The 20,723-nt window shown below is 47.2% G+C and overlaps 1 long non-coding RNA gene across 1 annotated transcript in view; it reads right to left on the reverse strand.

The window, feature by feature from the left end:
* Positions 1-4,612: 4,612 nt before the first annotated feature.
* The window catches only part of LOC125944147 (uncharacterized), a 204,689-nt gene continuing 188,578 nt past the window's right edge, over positions 4,613-20,723 (reverse strand). The window contains exon 4 of the long non-coding RNA XR_007466161.1: positions 4,613-4,760. This is a non-coding gene — a long non-coding RNA (uncharacterized LOC125944147). The remainder of the gene's footprint in view (positions 4,761-20,723) is intronic.

Genomic DNA, 20,723 nt, shown 5'->3' on the forward strand with positions numbered 1-20,723 from the left:
CACACCTTTACCGAAATAAAGTCACATATAATTGCAAGGTAGATTAGTAATGGAATCAGAAAGAGAGAGATAAACAAGGAAAGGCACGGACGTTAACCAGACCGGTTTGCTACCTTGCAGGCGGCGGAGAGGGGAGGAGGAATCAAAGGGATGAAGAATAGATTGGGAACAAGGGATCCGTACGGATCCCGAAACGTAATTTTATTTTTATTTTGACTTTGGTCAGTGACATGCTTCATTTTTAAGAAGAAATTAAAACGGAAATGGACAAGGCGAGGAGAGGTAAAGTTCGCTCGCACAGTATAGTAGTACGCTAGATGTCCACAAGCATCTTCTGTTCAGGGTTGCTAGAACGAACGTAGAACAAGGAACGCTTTCGAGTATCTAATTAAATTATGAGATTTAACGCCCCTATAGGCTGGGCACAGTGGGTTATGAGAAACGACCTAGTGGAGGGCTCCGGACTAATTTTAATCCACTTGGAGTTGTTAAACATTCACCCAAAGTACGAACGGGACACGATCGTTTTTGTATTTCGCTCCCACCGAATTCCAACCCACGACCTCGTGTTCAGCTGAGCGACGCCATAGCCGCTGATCCGCCACGTCGGGTTCGATTACCTAATATATATGTCTGGTCCTGAGAGGGGATGAATCCGCGCCTGGTAATCCCGGTGACCGAGTCGCCGTATAGCGGAAGCACAATGAGCGCCAGCTGGCGCTTGCTTGTCGCGAGGAAGCAGCAACCACGTACAGCTTGAAAATGAGCGGGAACCTCTTCGCGTCTTTTGTTCTAATTTTGCTCATACAATACGAGATTGGAGCTCTCGTACAAGTTGTCTCGATTTTGTCAACTCGTTGCTTTTGTCTATGTGTCAAGTTCCCAATTGCCTCGAGCTATCACTTGAGCACGGATAGGACCCATCGTACCTGGTATTTTCTATGCTTTAACTGATACATGCGTTCCGTTTGGCTTCATGGTTGGTGCAGCGTTTAGTCAAAACAAAAACGGAACACAACTGTGCCAGCGTGTTGACTATATAGTGCGCTCTGTCGGAGACATGGCTCACGAGCTGTTCGCGTCAAAAACAACTTTGTCAACTCATCCGCAGACTAACTGACGTCTGCGGTATGTATGCACGAATGAAGAATGACTGAAGGAGGAGCAAACAAACAAATGCAGGGATCGGAACGGGACGTTTTCAACACCTCGCTGGGTTTTCACTGATCGGGGAAAGAAACTTTGGTCCGTGCACCCCGTTTCGCCGAACTGCCTGCAAGAACTGCCTCGTGCGACACATTCACGCCACCAGAAGCCGTGCGATTATAAAAAGAAATTCAAGTGACTCGTCTCAACTGCCACCGGCTTCTTCTTTTTTTTTTTTCTTTTTTTTGGCTGTGACGTTCTTCTTTCTTTCTCGCTAACCGGACGACTTTCCAGTTAAGATTTCTTTAATTCCTGCTCTTTCGGTTTTTTTTCCCTTTCTTTTTGTTGTTCTATTTGAGTGCAGTGAACCGCAAATTCTCACGTTTTCCCATTTACGGATCCAACTAGCCGTCACCACATCGTGTCGCCTGGGCTCCGCACTATCATGAAATCGTACTTGCCAGAAAGGAGGGATGCATTGCGCACCTACTTGTTTTTAAACGTATCAGCATAACCGTCTTGGCATGTATGCAAAGACGGTTATGAGCTCATGAGCTCGCTCAAGCTATGTTTAGAACAAGTTTTAGTGCGCCAGTACCTTTCTCACTCGACTTTTGATAACTCTAGAGTGCTCGTTTCTTCTGCCCGCTGATTCCTCTCTATATATTTTATTACGGGCCTTACTTGGAAGACGCGAAGCGGATTCTTGTAAATCAGTCCCATTAGCGTCGAGATTCGGGGACTTTCCCTTGCATGGTATACCATTACGTATCGTACGTTCCTGGTGTTTCCTTTTCTTCTTCTTTTTAGATTTTGAATATCTGCGAGAATGAAAATTTATGTAATGCGCGACCACCTGGCTGAACAGGAGTGTCGCAGGTGCGTTTCATGGCTCAAAAAGGGAGTCGCAGTCGGCGACGTAACCGTGTGACCCGGGTTTATCTAGCGCGCTGTACGCGTTGCTGTGGTGTGCAAACAGTGTAGCTGGGCCTTCTTCTTTTTCTTTATGGGGTATACTTACGTGCCAAAACCAGTTCTGATTATGAGGCACGCCGTAGTGGAGGGCTCCGGATTAGTGTTGACCACGTGGGGTTCTTTAACGTGCACTACAATGCAAGCACACGGGCGGTTTTGCATTGTGCCTCAATTTAAATGCGGCCGCCGCGGCCGGGATTCGATCCCGCGACCTCGTGCTCAGCAGCACAACGCATGTAGCTGGGCTATGAGCATGCCATGGGATCGGTGGCATGTAGAGATCAATTAAAAGGAATTGCTGAGGGCCTATAGTTGGTGCATAGAATTGACTTAGATAGTGAGCGCAAAAAAAAAAAAAAAAGCATACACAGCACGAAGGAAATGGGCACGGTCTTAGCACGACCCGAGTCCATCCGTTTATCTTTCGAGCTGTATTTTTGGCGCTCACCATCTATGTCAAGAATTCAATGCCTTACCGCAAAGGTGTCGGCCGCATTACAATGTCGCGGAAATGGCACCGAAGCGTCCCTGCGCGCACGCTGGTGTTCTTGGGTCGAACTTGCGAAACTCTTTGTACCATAGAGTTCTTCGTATAAGAGCAGGTGGTGAATTAAGAAGGCAATGGATTCGGTCCATCGACCGGTCCTCAGTCGGGACGCATGAATTCAAACTGACTGACTGACTGAATAAATGAACGAACGAATGAACGAACTCGGCGCTAATCTGGACCGCATTCTTTAACGCGCATCCAGAGCTCAGAACACGAGCGCTTTTCTATTCATCACCCTTCACAATGCGGCCGGGAATGGAAGCGTTCTGCTCAGAAACTAAACGTTACCGCCGCTGAGCCAACGCAGTGAGCTCTCCGTTATAAACGCGGCCTCGCAGTATTATTCGTTACAGCCTCATGACTACTTAGCGCAGTAAAAGGCTAATTGCACCGCTATGCAGCGCCACAAATGTGCCATATATAGTGGCACTTCGGTTTGTAGCACAAAAGCGGGCACTGTTCCCACGGAGAACAGGCGCGGCGGGCGACTGTGTCAGTGCGCGCTCATGCGCGGATACCGTGCGCAGTTGCGTGCACGCCATGCAGTGCGGAAGAGGAATGGCTATGGACAGCATTGTTTCGGTGGAAGGCAGCGCGTGTGCGTATACCTGTAGCGCGTCTGCACTCATATGCATGTATACTGTATACAACATCTGGCACGCGCAGAGCTGCTGCAGGCTACTACGCGCGCGTCTGCGCGCACTCACGGCGGCCCCGGGGTCGCACTTGCGTGCCCGAGTCCCACTTGCCACGAGGCCTGCTGCTCTCGTTGCCTTGATTGACGACTCGGCGCGCCCGCTTTCGATTGTCCGGTCGGCGGGGTTTAACGCCCCCGTTGCCCCGTTCTCCCTTTTGTACGCCTCCCTTCGTTTTATGCGCGTCTCCTCTTGTCTATCTATTATTTTCTTTTGTGGTCTATTTGATACACGCCCGCGTGCCAGAACACGTTGGCCTAACTGCGTGCAACATAATGAACGGCGTAACGGGCCAGCGCTGTACCTTTTCTGCGGTTTTGTATACTGGGCAGGTATTCGGCATTCTAACTTTTAAGCGTTCCATGCAGCATCCTACCTTGCTATAACGTTATGGATTCATCTATATGCGTAATCGTTCGGGTACTTGTTGCATAACAATTAGGAGTTAACGCTTTGCTGGGGCGTCTGCTGTAGCATAAGCTGTACTAATTGCGTGCTCGACCGCTATTATCTCAAGAGAGTTTATGAGGCTCGTGGTAATGAGCTTCCGGGTGTCATTGTGGAAACCCATTAAGTCGCACGTATACCTAATTACCTGTTGGACAAGCACCAACAGAACCACTTAACGTGCGAGTGGTTCAGTGGTTACGTAGATGAAAAAAAAATAGCTATTGCGCCTTTTCTATTATGTATGTTCGCTAGCTCAACTAACCCCACTCACTTACTCGTTCTCTCACTCACTCTGCTCACTTACTCGCTCGCTCACTCATTCGTTCACTCATCACTTGCTGGCTCGCTCTCTCACTCACACCACGTGCATGTTATTAAAGAACCACAAGTGGCCAAAATTAATCCGGACCCATCTACTATACGGCTTCCCTCATAACGCACTGTGCAGTCCGGAACGTTAAATACCACAATTCCGTTCGTCCGTCCCGTCCCGTCCCGTCCGTCCGTCCGTCCGTCCGTCTGTCTACATACATACATACATACATACATACATACATACATACATACATACATACATACATACATACATACATACATACATACATACATACATACATACATACATACATACATACATGCATACATGCATGCATGCATGCATGCATGCATGCATACATACATACATACATACATACATACATACATACATACATACATACATACATACATACATACATACATACATACATACATACATACATACATACATACATACATACATACATACATACATCTTTATTTCTGCAGATAAAATATATTACAGTCTTGCAGTACTGCAATGGTGCAGTCATCTTGAGCAGTTGGCGTAGGCTTAACTTCAAGAGCGTGCACAAAGTTGGCCTGCTGCCGCGTCCCACATTGAGGTGAGGCTGTCTTCTTTGGGGCTGAAAGAAGGAGCAACCGCAAGTCAGGCGATGCATCATTCACTTCGGTAAAGCGCGAATTCTAAACCGCTCCCGTTAATTTTTGTGTGTTTTTTTCTCCCCTTGCTTTCTCCCAAGTCAGCGGGTCAGCGGTGTTACGGCACCATTGGATGCGCTAACTTCTTAACCAAGGAGAAAAAAAAAAGCAGAGCAACACAGTGCGTCAGCAAGCTGAAGAAGGAACAGAAGCGTGCCGACTAACAGCAAGGGTGCGGCTTATTGGAAGGCAAAGGAACAAGCCCGTGGAATGCAGCCAGTTCAAACCGATATGGACGCAGAAACAACAAAGGAAGCCCAGCGAGCAGTCTGAAGAGAGGGGGCCGGAGACAGACTGACAAGCCGCGCGTTCGAAGGCGCCTCCCTCTGTATATCGCGAGTGGCGTTCTGGCGCCTCGACGCCGAGCCTCGCTCGACTCGGAGGACAAATAAACAGTCTCCGCGATGGAAGGAGCCACGAGAAGCGCCGGAGGAGGATAACAATAATAAAAGAAGAAGATGATGAGGAGGACGCGGAGGGAGGGAAAGACAAACAAGTCGTGCTAGATAGAGTAAAAGCGCGCCGGAGATGGAGGGACCAAGTAAAAAAAGAAACGAAACATGCTGATGCTCGCGTCTTCTCGCAAGCCCGATTGCGCGGATCTCCCGGCAAGCCCCAAGCGCTCTTCTTTCTTTCTTTCTTTCTTTCTTTCTTTCTTTCTTTCTTTCTTTCTTTCTTTCTTTCTGTCTTTCTTTCTTTCTTTCTTTCTTTCTTTCTGTCTTTCTGTCTTTCTTTCTTTCTTTCTTTCTTTCTTTCCTTCTTTCTTTCTTTCTTTCTTTCTTTCTCTGTATTTCGAGGCGTAATGCAGCTAAAGAAAAAAATGCTTCCTCTCCCCTCTTCCTCCTTCATGGGCAACCCCCGAGCGCGCGCAATGTAAGCCGCAGGTCCGTGCAGTCGTGTAGTAATACCCAAGTAGCGGGCCATACCCAATTTAGAAACAAGACAGGACGAGCGGCCGCGCGTGCGCGCTCGATCGTCGCCGCGACCCCCGAGAGCTGCACAGCGAAGCCTGTAGCTTTTCTCTTTCTGGTAGACCAGAGGTTTTCCATCGCGGAGTCGGGGCGAAGTCGCGCCCTTATCTACCGCCGGGTGCTGCGAAGCTCGAGAAACGCTGTATAGCGCTGCCCGCCTATACTGTTTTACTCTTGAGAACGCTGTCTCCATTGCAATAATCACTTAATGCGATCAACAGTGATCCAGCATGGGATATGCCTGGAGCTAATGTTCGGACTTGTCTTGTCTTGACTTGTATTCGTCCCCTTGTCGAGACTTGGCTCCAGAGACATTCCTTTCTCCACCACTGTATATTCATGGAGATCGAAGGGATCGTCCTGCAGTGGACATAAATATAGGCCGATGATGATGATGATGATGATGATGATGATGATGATGATGATGATGATGATGATATATTCATGGGTGTAGGTAAGAACTAGGAGAGCATTGTGCAATGCGATTGAAGCCGAACGAGTCGGCCCAACACGTGATCGTTACTTCAGAGCGTGCGGTATGTTTTAGTGTTCCCGCTCTGCAGGCACAGCTATGGCAGGCAGCCGAACAAGTGCGCATGAAATGAAAACCACCGGGAGCCAAACATTCTCTGCCCATACGCCGAGGCTTGGAGGTCACGCGTCGGGCCGATACTGCGAGGGAAGAAAGCGAAGAAAATGGATTCCCGGAGAGTTATGGCCGTTGTTGCCAAGAATTGCCAAGGCTAGCTGCGTGACGTAATGCCCCCTCCTTCCTTCACCATGACTATGTTGGTCATTTCGCGCCTCTATCTTCCCGTGTACCCCTGTCTTGTAGCTACTTAGTTTGACAATACGGGACACGCGTTGGAGCAAAATGCGAGTAGGACACGCTTATTTTGACTTAGCAATTGGTTCACGTGACAGCACGGTGTGCGGCTACGACTTCGCTGGAGCAGGACTCCAGCGGCCTCAAAGCGGCATTTATCCTATAGGCATATTTTTGCCTTTGATTTCACACCATAACAGGGATCCATCACATGGGGCAAGAGACCGCATCCAACGTCGCATATGCAGCATCACGTCGCACATTGAGCATATCACACAATATACGTATATAGCACGCTATAGGGTAATTTCACTCGACGATGTTCTCGCGTTGAACAATTCCAGATTCAATTCTCAGAGGCGGTCTATCTGGATCAACATATTCTTAGCACCACCTACTGCGTAGCAGGTCTGACCGTCGCCTTTGTAAGGTACTCCGCAGCCATTGGGGGTGATTGGCGGTCAGGGATTAACTGCAAGATTTGCGGGGGTGGCAGCGGTCAAATACTGCGCCAGGGACGTCAATTCCTTTTGTGACGAGAAACAAGTTCTTTTTTTTCTTTTTACAGCGAATTTCTATGTGGCTAGGTTCTGCTCAAAAGTACGTGCGTCGACAGGGTGTGTAGAAGAAAGTCGCGGCGACAAAATGAAATGCACAGCAGCCTATGTATGTAGGTTCCGTAACATGTGCGTCTAAACCAGTGATGCATGACCATTACGTCACAATCTACCCACCAATCCACCAATTAAGTGGTATGAAGGAGGATTAAGGAGGTTTAAAGTGGATTAGGCTGGTTTAAGTCTGATTAAGGTAGATTGAGGTGGATTAAGCTGTATTAATGAGGATTAGGGATGATTAAGGTGGATTAGGGTTCATTAAGGTGTATTAAGCTCGATTAAGGTGTATGACGGAGGATGATTAAGGTGGATTAAGGAGGATTAGGGTTGATTAAGGTGGATTAGGATGCATTAAGGTAGATCCAGGTCGACTAAGGTGGGTTAAGGTGGACTATGGTGGATTAAGGTCGATTAAGGTAGAATAAGGTAGATTAAGGTGTATTAAGGAGAATTAGGGTTGATTAAGGTGGATTATAAGGCCGATTTAGGTGGATGAAGGAGAATTAAAGTGGATTAGGGTGTCTTTATCTTGATGATTTAATTGTATATTTATATTCATCATCATCATCATCATCAGCCTATATTTATGTCCACTGCAGGACGAAGGCCTCTCCCTGCGATCTCCAATTTCCCCTGTCTTGCGCTAGCTGATTGCAACTTGCGCCTGCAAATTTTCTAACTGCATCACCCCGCCTAGTTTTCTGCCGTCCTCAACTGCGCTTCCCTTCTCTTGGAATCCATTCTGTAACTCTAATGGTCCACCGGTTATCCATCCTACGCATTACATGGCCTGCCCAGCTCCATTTTTACCGCTTAATGTCAACTACAATATCGGCTATCCCTATTTGTTCTCTATATATATATATATATAATTTCGTCATTTTAGAAGAACACATAACAGCTTCGCTGGTCGTCCTTCACAGAGTGGAAGGGCACTAAGTTTTTTTTCTTTTTTTTTTACTTCTGTATTTTTTAAAGTGCAGTGAACCAACTTATAGTCGGGTTGCACCTGGACTAGCATAGTCCCAGCTGTGCTCGGAGGGTTTTCATTCATTTTATTATTACTACTGTTTTTGCCGAAGGCGGGGGGGGGGGGGGGGGTATTCAGATGCTACTCTAAGCCTAAAAAATGTAGCCGCTTGGACGAGCATCCGAATGGACGAGCTTGAGCACCAGGAACTCGACGCTACACCTTTACACTACACACCAGCACTATGCATCCTTGAAAGCGTCCTCGAATTCTGTCAAAGTGCGTTGATGTTCCATTTAACCCTTATCAGCACTCTGAAATAATGAAGTGCTGATAAATATCAAATGGAGCATCAATGCATTTCGCCGCAGACTTTCAGAATTAATTTCTCGAAACTACTGCTCAGGACAGGATTTTTGCTTAGTGGACATGACACTTATACGGCTCAACTTCAATCCCTCAATTTGGACACCAGATATAAACGTTTACAAGAGATATTCGCGAAACTTTGTTAATTAATTAACGTCACGCTGCGATTTGTCGAGCGAGAAACATTCGCTCTTTGAAGTGATCCAGCTAATGTGACAGAACTGCGCTGCCATAAGAAAATAATTATAACTCTATTTCCACTCAAAAATGATCCCCTGGAACAGACTGCATGCGCGTACAGTGAGCTAAACATAAATTCGAGCGCGCATTTTATCTGAACGTGCAGCACAATGGTTAATGAGCTCAGCTGAAATAATTAGGGCGAACAATTGGCCCGCCATCGTCTCGCGCATTCCTCATGGGGCAATAACGGCGTTTTATAATGGCGCGAACAGCGGTGTTCCATAATGAAACATCCTCAGGTTCGCGTTGAGAAGGACGTATGCCTTTGAAGATTTACGTAAAGCTTAATTGAAACTCCTCCTCTTGATGCTGTCGTTCCTCCGTAGCTTCTCATCTGCCGGGACGCGACATTAGAATATACTCCCCCCCTCCCCCCCCCCCTCTTTCTCTGTCTCTTTTTTTTTTCTTTATTCAAACGTTCGCTCGGATGCAGTTTCATAAAGACCTGGGGTCACTGACCGCGGCAAATGTTCGCCATTCGCCGCTTTCGTGTAAGCCGCGCCTAATTATTATTTATTGAATCACGATGTGCCGTCGCACCGGCAGCCGCTTGTCGCATACAAAAGGTTGCCGATGTGTTTCGCAATGCGCGGCAAATCTCCGTTTAGAGGGTCAACCAACTCGCACGAGGTGCTCTGCGAAAAGGGGCGGTGGCTTGCGTATCGGTTAAGCCGGCGTTCTGCTTTAATGAGCGCGAACTATGCCTATCCTAGTGAATTGCGTCGACGGACTCCTAACGCTTGGGTGCCTGTTTAATTGATCCCACATTGAAAAGAGAGAGAAAGAGTCCTTTGTCCAAGGGGTAAGCCTGCTTAGTATCCCCGTGCCTAAGCAAACGCGAGCACGCTTTTATTAGGGCAGTGAACAGTCGAAGACCACCGAGTCATGGGCGAGGCCAACGTATTGATAATAAGCTCGGACACGTGTTTGAAGTATTACATTGTGAAATCGCGCGCATTATTTATTTTGTATTGAAGCAGAACGAGCAGTGTGGATCGCCTTAGGGAAGAAGAAGGCGAGTAGTTGAAGCCTTGTATACCTGCATTACACGAGCTTCGTGACTTTTCATAGTGCCCCTCTCTTCATTAAACTTCACTAAATCCCTCCCAACAGTTAATTAGTTCATTTTAATTAATTTGCTTATTTCCTCCATTCACTGCCATCGCCTCGTCTGGTTTCTCTCGCACTGCCGATATTCAGGTATTTTCCAACTGTTAGTCTAACAGTTGGAAACAACAAGAGGTTAACACGAGGTTAGTCTAACCTCATTCTGAGCCACCACCTCTCCCCACGTAATCGCCGTACGTACGCGTACACGCGTTGTTAGCCTAAATCCTGCAGGCGGCTTATACGCGGTTCAATGTGGCGCAGACAACTGCGCCACTCAACCTTCGAGGTGTTTGTTGTTATCTTTAAGTCATCGGGATTGCGTTATACAGCAAAAAGACGAAGCGCCAGAGAGGGGTGACCAGACTGCCGCCCCATTTGACCCGCATTTTTGCATCTTCCTCCTCACGCGCGGCTTGCGCTATATCGGCAAATTCTATCGCGTAATCCTCGCCGCTTGCGTACAACAAAGCGGAAGGACGTACGTACAGAGCCCAACACCCAATTAACGCAACAGGTGCGGCTGAGCGACATATCTGCATCACGTATATATGCAGACCGTCGCATACTATACAGCCGAGAAGTGTTCGGCAATTATCGCGGCCGCTCAGAACCTAGTTGGCGAGCTTAGTCTACAGATACGTGCTTCGCTGAAGCGGTGCAGTGAACGTTCAGGAAGCAGCGAGGTTGTTAGTGCGCGGATGCAAAGAGCGCACAGCTCCGATAGAACTTATAAACGATCTTAGCTGATAAAAATTGACATCGTCATGAGAGACCTAACCCTCCGCCGAGGCTTAGGGGCAACGCCGTTCTGTTGCTGAACACGAGGTCGCCTGTTCGCTTCGCGAGCTCCACGGTCCGAGTAGGAAGCGCGATTCTTAAATGCAACAGCGTACAGCAGCCTTAAAGCTCGCGTGCACCGCCACCACCATTGCAGCGTAGTACGTGGGCAGCGGGAAGCAACGAATGTTTAATAATACGATAAAAGAGAAACGCAGTGGCTTCTGTTTATATAGATCTTTATTTTTTTCTTACAGATAGTAAAACTCATCGACTCCTTATCGATGGCGGAAGAAGGGCGTTCGCGCGTCGTTTCTTGTTCCTCGTGTTTCGAGTGCCCCGTAACAACTGCGTCCCGTATACAAAACACCAAACGCGACCAGAGAAATACTTTGAGAGAGAGAGAGAGAGAGTGAAACAATCACGCATTGCCGTTTCGCCCCTTGTGAAAAGACGGCGCGGCGTTTCCGCCATTGTTTTTTCTTCCCTGCGACGTTTGGCCACAGCGGTGGCTGAAAGTGCGTGCGGACGAGCACGTAGGCACCGCTGCATGACGCTAAGAAAGAAGGAAAGGGAAACGGTCAGGTGTCTCTTGTACACGCGCTAACGGTGATTTACGTTGCAGTGCGTCACTGTCTATGTAGCGTTGTATACAGCCACGCTGAATAACGGGACACACGCGCGCGAAAAGCGGAACAGGAGCTCGCCTCTCCGGTTTGGCCCGAGCATAAAGTCAGCCCGGGTGCGATTCCATCGCTTCAACGATTGGCCGAGCGGAGATTAAGGACGCGCTTAAGAACTGACCGGGGCGCCAAGGGAGTGGGCGTGCTATTATATATACGCGGTTATAGCGCAAGCTCGTATCGTTCATTTGCATGCGCGCGACGAAAAAACAGCGGTGGCCTAGTTATGCTTTTTGAGCCGGAACATGTTTGCCTGGAGTGAAAAATCGTGATTCAAAGGCAGTGCGGCGGAGTGCGGAAAGGAGTGGGCCCTGTCGTTATTAATATTGCAATAATTATGAGAAGCGATGATAAATGGTGCGCCATATGAACTGTACTTCGCGAAGCTTGTACCATTAGGAACGGTTGCTGCATGTAGAGCTTGCATGTGGATATGCAAATGGTGGTGCAATATCATCACAATCACCACGCTGAACGCTATCGTCGAATGAGGCTCGAGCGCAGGTGCTGTGCAACGGCCTGCTGAGCCCTCGGACGATTAGGATCTTCAATCACTATATGTATATGTACCCGTCAAGTTGCCACATAGTCCGAACCGAACCGAAAGCTGGTTAAGTGGCCACAGTTGCATGATGTGGCGGTAGGGAGATAGCACAAGGTGAATGAACGAAAGGATCAAGCGGTTGCGACAGTTTTGAGTTTGCTAGCTAATCCTAGCCGCGCGTGGGCGCGTGGTGTGGCTCATGTCCTTAATATAAATGTAGTATATAGCTAGCAAATGCACGCGTTTACTAGATTAATATGTATTTTACTACCTTCGTACTAGTTCTGTACAAGCCCACCGCTAGTAAAGCTAGGAAGTGCTGCCTTTACTAGCCAGAAAGGTTTCTTAGTAGTTTTTACTGTGTAACTACTATGTCACTACTACTTCGTTGATATAACCTGTAAATTGATATAACCTGTTCTATTGCTCATTATGTTGGACGAACAGTTATGAGCGACGTCGTAGCACACATATATGCAGACAGAAGACTATAGAAATTAGTGTACAAGGCTCTGATTATTTATCCAAATTCATAGGTGCTCACCGATGCACCATGTGCTTCCTAAAACTAGGGCTATAAGTACTCTTGAAGTTCCTCTTCGAGTACGGGTCGCGTAGGACCCTTGTCGTTATCTATGTACGTTCTTTCGAAGAAAACCGCTAAAGACACGGACGAGAAAGGAAGACGACAGGACGATCGCTGTCCTGTCTATTCTTGCTTTATCGTTAAATTCTGGGGTTCGACGAGTACGTGCCATAACCACAATCATATTATGAGGCACGCCGTAGTGGGGGACTCTGGAAATAATTTGGGCCACCGGGGTTCTTTAACGTGCACCTAAATCTAAGTACACGGGTGTTTTCGCATTTCGCCTCCATCGAAATGCGCGGCCGCCGTGGTCGGGATTCAATCTCGCGACCTCGTGCTTAGCAGCCCAACATCACAGCCACAAAGCATTCACGGCGGGTTTGCTTCATCGTACGTTTCTTATGATATACTTTGTTACCCGGAGTAGTTTGTTATCCAGAGTCATTGTGTCGTAATGACCTTGGTAAGCATTACTTATACCAATAATTCTGGCGAATAGATAGCGAAATGACGCCGTTTATCTTTTTACAGTGAAGCTGTATATGACCAGGCGGAAACACTCGTGGTACGACCACAGAAACCCTCCGGCGGAAATAAACCTATCGAAAACTCGCGTCTCGTTCACTTCGTATATACCAAAATTGGCATGGAAGGGCACGAATGTATAACTAACATGACTGATAGGTCATGACACCAATAATATCATATACTCGTCAATTACGTCACGATTAATGATAATAAAATCACGTGTGGCGCATACCCGCATTGTATAAAAATATGCGGGTAGGAGCCAGGGACAAGATAGAAGGAAGGAAAGAAAGAAACAGCGAAAAAAAAAGAAATAAAGAAAGAAACCACGTGTAGCTTATCCCGGGGCCGCACATTTCATCTTCGCTGGCCTACCATCTGTACGGGGTGCATGGGCGGTGAAAATTTTTTTTCCATATATGTTATTTTACTATCTTATGCTTTTACAATACCATGGACTTAACATGGCAATGCAAGCCGTACTTAAAAATCGAATAGGCTCCATTGTATTGTTGGTAATTATATTTCAGTTGCGTCAGTAACTGCACTACCGAGGCAGTACTAAGTTAGTGCTTTTTCCTAGCTTCAGCAGGTAGTGAAGAGTACTAAATATAATTTTACTGCCTGCACTTACTAAGAAGGTAGTGCTTTTGGTGACAAGCAACGGGTTAGTATTTGGTTAGTGGATATGACAACCTTTTTTTTTAAGCGTGCGTAGCTACAGCACACGTAAAGCTGGCAGGCGGCAGTTACGTATGACGTTCGCAGTAACGTACGTAAGAGGGGTAGCAGGCCTGATTGAGGCCGATACCCACAACCCCGAGTGCAACCTTATTTAAGGTACGCTAAAGGCTAATGTCACGTCAAGCTGCCTTACTAAGTTAAACTTCCGCAATAAGAAGGAATTCACAGCCACCGTGAGGGGAATGTTGGGCAGCCAGAAAAATGAAATTAATGTAAGTGCAATAACGAAAGTGAGCCTGGCGACGCCGGTCTTAAAATTCCGCATTACCTTAGCGTGTGACGCCACGGACTTTGACAGTACGTGCTTAGGTCTAGATTTAGTTGTCTATCGGTAGAGGAGGGCCACGTAGCATCGCAAAGGATGCAGGCCAGTTACGAGAAGTTTGAGAGAAGTACGTGACGTCACATTGCAGCTGAGATTTGGGCGCGAAATTCAAGAAAGGAAAGTTTGCACCGCGTTTTGTCCAGCGATAATAAACCCTCCTCCTGCTAAATGAATGAAAATAGTTTCGAGAGAATACTTCACTTGTATAAATAACTGAACTAACGATACTCTTTATGACACATTCAAGTTGCAGTTTCCGAGCATTTCGGCGAAGCTTCAGATTCCGTTTGACAATGTAAATGTCGCGTAGAGAAACGATTAATGCTGTACTAAATTATTTTGTCTGTGTAATACAGCGTCATTGTCGTTTTACATGACCACTAGAGCACTCTGGCAGCATTCTCAAAAGACCAGTCAAATGTGACACCAATGCCCTACCAATTAACTGTTCCGAAAGAAATGACATGTTCCTAGTTAGGCCTGCATGCTGAATTTCTAGAAAAAAAAAAAAAACACACCGCATATCCACGGGGTGAATGATGATGAGTGGGCGAAGCTCCGGAGGGAATCATCGGTAAACCGTGAATCTTCCGTGTAATTCGCCCAGTCTCGCCACACTAAATCGAACGATTGACTTCCACCAATGACACACGCCATATGTGACGTCATTCCTATTTTATAACAGCGCCCTTCATTATAATTGCACCATCTCCCGCTTAAGGGGACGCTATCACAAACGCGTTAGAAACGTGCAGTACTCTCTAGTAAGGGGGAGAGGCCACAGCGTCTTACGCAGCCGTTTACACATGCCGGAACGTGCACCGCGTTTGCCGACGCCATCATCGTTTATGAATACGGGGGTAAGGCGGAGAGGCCACAGCGTCTTACACCAGCTTCTTACACGGGCCGTAACGCGCGAGCACAAACGCGTTAGAAACGCGCAGTCTTTCGTTAATGTTGGGTATTTATTGCCATAGTGGTGCGTGTGTCCATGTGCGCTTCGTGGCGTAGTGGGTAGCGCCGCGCGTTCGGAAGCGAGGGGTCCCTGGTTGGATTCCGCTACGGACACAACTTTCGGAATTTTTTTTCTCATAAAAGTAGACGTGGCTACCTACTACTACGACGACGACTACTACTACATACTACAGAGGAGGGACAGACCCACACCCTAAGGAGCTTCGCCCCTAAAACATAACATTTATATGCCCCTATGGGCTCCGAGATCGGAGAGATCTCGGAACCATAATAGAGTTTATCGATATATTACCTAAAGGGGAAACTGGTGCTGCGCCGCTGTAGTGTGCATGGCAATGCTGGGATATGATGGCTTCGGATGGGCATCGTTCTCGCAGAGCGAGGACACCTTAAAGGCGCGCTTGGCTAGCACCGTTGCGTCTATCGCCATGGTTCATTCTCTTCTAAATGAACACAGAAAGAGCTGCTTTTCCAACCACACAAAATAAAAAAAATGGTTTATTCAATCATGAGGACTTCTGCTTGGATGTACAGTTATATAAAACGATACTTCCTAATGCGAAAGTTGAGTGCAGCTCTATACGTGTTTTCATTTCGCGATATATTGGCTGGCGCGGACAAACTGTCTCGTGCGGCGCATTGCAAACGGAGCGAAGTGTGGCGCGACTGCCTCGCCAATCTGGAAATCGCGAGAGGCAGCGCGAGGGTGTCGCGTGGGCGCGATTCACAGCAGCCGCAGCAGACAGACTACCCAGACGACGCGCGCTACTACGGCGCCATCTCGTAGCCATCGTTGCCGCGCAACGCTTTTCTTACCCTTTCGCCATATCCCCCTCCTCCGCTTTACCACTGCACCCTCCTCCACCGCTTTCCTCCTCGCGTCTTTCATTCCCCGCTGCGCTCCGCGTTCGTTCTTTCATCCTTCGCTGTGCTCGTTCGATCGGTTACGCCGACGCCGACGCTCGCAGTAGGAACGGGCGCCTAAGAGCTGCGCTTTAAAATTATCGACGGGCCGCTAAAGTTGGAGAAAAAAGTTGGGAAAAGTTGGCTCGGTGTCCGACAGTTTGTCGTCTTTTCTTGCTTTTCATCGCTTGATTATGCATTGCAGGTGAGTAAACTTTCTTGAAAGATTAAATAAGGGTGCATCAAATCATTTTATGAATATTTTGTTTTATGAAAGCTTCATCTGTGCAGCCATATCCACGGGTTGTGCGTGCCTGAACTACACCTACGAAACCCGACCGTCTGAAACACCGTCGCAGTCCAGCTAAGTACACCAGGTTTCAAAAATTAGTTGACATGGATCCCAATACATTGCGCGCTTTTCCGAATCACCACGACCCACACGGATCACAGTTCACTTCCCAACCCAATCACAGGAGAACTTTGGGAGGAGCCGTAGCACCTCCCTCCTAAATATCCAATCTCCTCGCGGGAACAAAATATAATTTGCATATAAGTGTGGTGCTGTCTTGCGCTTGAGTTCATCTTTTAATATCTTGCGTTCTGCTTCAAATTCTGTACACCTTGGTTTGTAATGTTCAATGTCATCAAGAGCTTGAGAGTGCACACACGACGCTGATGGGCCAAGTCCTCTCTTGCAGTGTCAAGTTGGTGTTTGCGCTGACCCTGCACCGATGCGATACAGGAGAACGACATCAATTCTGTTGAACCTGTTAATCACACAAGGTTGATGCGGGAGAGACCACAAGGAACGGAGGTGGCTTAAGATGGGCTTCTTCGTGTCTCTTCTTGCGTCCTGGGGAGCCTTCTTCATGGGCTTCGACTGCAGCGCTTTGCGCGCCAGACGGTCAGCAGGATCGTTGCCTGCTACGCCGATATGAGAAGGTATACCTACTGAAAGACGATGGAAAATCCGGCTTTCTGTAATTCTTTAACAGCATGTAATGTACGCTGGATCTACTTGTCTAGTGGAAACCGGCGCAGTAATAGTTGCAGCGCAGCCTTGCTGTCTGAAAAGAGAACAGGTTGATAAGAATTCAGATTTGCAGCCGGTTAGGAAACTCGCATAGACGGTGGCACCAGATTTCCTTCTAGGTAAGATTATAAGAAACTCTATACTCGGAGCCTGTGGTCGGCCGATCTCAGAAGCCATAATGATCCTTATCTCCCACCGGGATTCGCCACCAGGATGATGAGGTACAGAAACAAAAAGAAAGGAAGAATGGAAATCATGACATAGTAACAAATAGCTATACGCTCTTTGAACGGCGAGACCAGACCACAATCCAAGAAAAGTCTCCAAAGACAGCGTACGATGTCGCTGCGCTTCAAGTTGGTGCTGCGCATGTGAGGGGGATAGAACAGAACGGCAGCCTGAAGGCCACCGAATTGAGAGACGTCCTTGTGCGAAGGCACGTCTCGAGAAGAACAAAAGAAGGCACGACCAAATGCTTACAGCGCCGCGAGAATCAAAACGAAGTGTACGAAGCCAGCCGGACCTTCTCTCTTTCGTGCGCATTATTGTGTTCCGCACCGCTGGTTCCGTTCGCCTGTACACGTTGCCCACTTAGCTCCGTGCTGAGAAGGCCTGCGTAGGTATAGCAGCATGTCTGCTCTGTACTTGGTTACGCTCTTTCGTTCGCCTTTTTTACGCAACTCTCCCTCAATCTCCGCGATGACTCAACACCTGCGGCAGGCGTTCCACTGCAGAGCGCGAGGTCATTGGTTCGACTACCAGCGCCGAGGCGACCATGTTCCGACGGGGTCGAGTACAACCGGTACTAGCTCTGGGAAATGTACTTAGAGGAGGGCGAATATAAACATTTTCGAATACGAATTGAATAGGAATAGTATCGAGTATTGAATGGTCAAATGCAGACGCAGATATTTACAGCACGAATATATATTTCGGTATAATTAGGCACCACGCCTGTACTGATTAGTGTAAAAAATACATCTAGACATCACGAACAAATAGTTAATTTTACGCACAGATCACTAATTGTCGTTAAAAAACTACATGCCTCTCAAGCCTACAAGCCTCTCACCATATTTACAGCTTGATTGCAAACAAACTTTCCAAGAAAGAGTGGCTGCTGTGTGACTAGGTTTCCAAAAACATTAAACAAATGGTTTGCTAAAAAGCAATCCGCAGTTGTGGGGAAAGAGAAAAAAAAAAGAAAAGCTTACTTTCATAAGAAAGCCCCACCCTTACTTTATGCACATTAAAATGACTGAACTTCATTTTAAAGCGTAACTTTCTATGTCTCACTGATTCGTCCGTGAGCGCCGAAAACGCACTGCAGGAAAGCCAACTTACACAATGGAATTATCTGCGCATCTGCGCACACATTAGAACAACGACGCACGACATACGTATCGTAGAACACTACAGTTTACATTCGCAGTTGTACCGATAAGAACAACGGGAACTGCAACACCACGCTACCCAGACGAACTGTATATATCTGCATTGTATTACGCGCATCACGCAATGCATTTCCGGCCGTCACCATGGGTAGGCCGCGGGTGCAGCGCACGGCAGAAGAGGCTGCCGTACGCGAACGTAATTAAGCGCGAACGCGATCGTTCCCGTGTATCGGCAACGACATGCAGTCCGTGAAAGTGTGAGTGCGTGCGTGTTAGCAACGGCTACATGATCTAGAATAAAGGCTATGTAACTTGACGAAATGTGTATTCAGTCGACTTCAACGTTCAAAAAATACAATCCTAAAAATGCAATCAAATCACACATCCATCGCATCGGGTCACTCAGCATTTCTTGGGTTCGTTGCGTGGTCGTTGGCTTTGGACTTTGATTCAGTTTGCATGGGAGAAAGCTTCGCGTTCAACCATCTTTCTTTAAGAAAGGGGCTTTGGTTATTTTTTTTTACGTCACCTTCATTTTGCACGTAACTCATCGAACTTCATTGTACACATGTAAATACCTAATCTTTCACGCCCTCTTTTTTTTCTCTCTCTCTCTTTCGCCTTCTCTCTCTTCTGAGGCACTTCAACGCCTCATCCTCTCCCCGCGCACAGTAGCGTGTAGGTGAATATACGCAGACTGGCAGATGTCACCGCATTTCATTAAAGAAATTTCTCTTTCTCTCTCTTTGCCCGGTCAGATGTGTGCAGTCTAGCATATGGGTGGCATCGCAGATTAGCAGCGAGCAAACGGCCACCACAGAGCAACACAAAAGCAGTTGAAACTGGTAAAGTATTATTTCGAAACTATTTTCCTTCATTTTGCTCTGTATTATCAAGTATTTGGGCCGTTTTGGGTGCAGACAAAAGTTATCGAAACCTGTTAGGTTTGACTGTTTGGTTCCTCTACAATGTGATGTATTCCATCTTTAGCGAGTAACAAACAAGGAGACTCGAGTGGACCTTGTGAAAACAGATAGATGGCTTCACGGAGAGCTGTTGCACGGGAACTTCGAGACAGCATCGCCACCCGTATTCTGTCTTAGTTTTCGTCTATTCTGGGTTTGCATGCTTTCCATTACAGTGAAAATGGTCGATTTGCTATACTGCAGAAGCCTAATTTTCGAATGCAGCTCAACTTGATATATTTCTTCTTAGCGTGCCTTTAAGATCACGACACTCCATGCATTACTCAACGGAAAACTCTATCCGCAGAGGCCTCCACTATGGCGTCTCTCATAACCCAACGTGCAGCCTTTTCCATTGAATACACGATTGATTGATTGATTGATTGATCGATCGATCGATCGATGCACTGGACCACCTGCATTGTCAACATTGTCAACACTTCTGCACTGAAATCTACAAATAAATATTCTTACCTACACTTACCACCTACATGTAATGCTCTTTTCTTTCAACGCTCCCTTCAGTAACATCTTCGGATACCGAATGCGCTAACAAAGTAATAAACAAATAACCTAATTATTTGTTGAATACTTGGTTAACAAGACACTATATAAAGGTAAGTATATCGTAACGCGACACCAAATTATTGGGCAACTTGGAACGATGGAAACTTTGGATATTTCAGGGACATCGAGATGCAGCTACATTCTACAGATGCTACAAAACACCACTACAAAACATGCGCGAAAGCTCTACAAAGCATGTAGAATGCTTGAATGCCAAAGTATTCGACGGAATCCTGTGTTGCATTCCGCTACCGCCAGGGTAGTGGGTAGCAATTTCTCCTTGCGCGGAAAATTCTAGCAACACTTCCTTCAAAATGTGCTTCCTCCGCCTGCTGAGCGTTGCTGTCAGTATATGGAAAGCTGCAACGCGCGGTCGGCTACAGAGGGAAAAAAAATAATGATACTAAAAGAAAGTGCGCGGCGTCTTCAAGGCGAAGCAAGGAAGAGCGGGCGAGACCTTGTGACTCACGGGTCAGACAGGTGAGGCGGGCCGTGCCGTGGCTTTTCGGCGTCTAAACGTGCAATCCAGCGCGAATAAGCGAGCAAAGGCTTAATTAAATATGCAGCAGCGTCGCCTATGTCAGACACGCGCGAATCCCAGAGTGAGTCACGTTATATCGTCGCGTTGTTAGTCGAACCGTGCGGCGGCAGTTACACGAGAAACGTGCGGCCGTCACGTACTCCGAGAGCGTGACGCCATGGAGGATCGGGAAAAAAAAATTCGTAAACAATAGAGTTCATTGACCTATAG

The sequence above is a fragment of the Dermacentor silvarum genome, chromosome 3, assembly GCF_013339745.2.
Source record: "Dermacentor silvarum isolate Dsil-2018 chromosome 3, BIME_Dsil_1.4, whole genome shotgun sequence".
NCBI classification, from domain to species: domain Eukaryota; kingdom Metazoa; phylum Arthropoda; class Arachnida; order Ixodida; family Ixodidae; genus Dermacentor; species Dermacentor silvarum.